Consider the following 1042-nt stretch of genomic DNA (forward strand, 5'->3'; position numbering starts at 1 on the left):
TCGGAGAGCCCTTTGTCCTTCACCGTTGTCCTTGGAGAACCCTTTGTCCTTCAGCGGTGGTCTTGGAGAGCCCTCGATCTTCATCGTCTTCATCCCTGGAGAGCCTTTGTCCTTCACCGTTGTCCTCGAAGAGCCCTCGATCTTCATCGTCTTCATCCCTGGAGAGCCTTTGTCCTTCACCGTTGTCCTCGGAGAGCCCTTTGTCCTTCACCGTTGTCCTCGGAGAGCCTTTAGTCCTTCAGCGGCGGTCTTGGAGAACCCTCGATCTTCATCGTCTTCATCCCTGGAGAGCCTTTGTCCTTCACCGTTGTCCTCGGAGATCCTTTAGTCCTTCAGCGGCGTTCTTGGAGAGCCCTCGATCTTCATCATCTTCATCCCTGGAGAGCCTTTGTCCTTCACCGTTGTCCTCGGAGAGCCCTTTGTCCTTCACCGTTGTCCTCGGAGAGCCCTTTGTCCTTCACCGTTGTCCTCGGAGAGCCCTTAGTCCTTCAGCGGCGGTCTTGGAGAACCTTTGTCCTTCACCGTTGTCCTTGAAGAACCCTCGATCTTCATCGTCTTCATCCTTGGAGAGCCCTTTGTCCTTCACTGTTGTCCTCGGAGAGTTCTCGGCCTTCGTCATCGTCCTCGGCCTTCGTCATCGTCCTCGGCCTTTGTCATCGGCCTTCGTCATTGTTCTCGGCCTTCATCTGTGTTCACGAGGAGCCCTCGACCTTCATCGTCCTCCAGAACCTTCAGGAGAGTCCTTGGTCTTCACTGTCACCAGAAAGCACTTGGCCATCGTCTTTGGAGAGTCCTCACCCTTCGTTGTCCTCCTGAACCTTCTCAGAGACTTTGGTTTCCATCATGGTTGACTTCAGAGTCCTTTGTGGAGAGCCTTTGGTCTTCCCCGATGTCACCAGAAGGCATTAAGGCCATGGGTGGAGAGCTCTTGGAGCCATTGTCCTTCACCGATGGCCACTGAGAACCTTCCATCATCGTCACCGGAGCCGTTGTCCTTCACCAATGGCCACCGAGAACCTTCATCCATCGTCCCCGGAGCCGT

Source organism: Cuculus canorus, chromosome 31, assembly GCF_017976375.1.
Source record: "Cuculus canorus isolate bCucCan1 chromosome 31, bCucCan1.pri, whole genome shotgun sequence".
Lineage (NCBI taxonomy): Eukaryota > Metazoa > Chordata > Aves > Cuculiformes > Cuculidae > Cuculus > Cuculus canorus.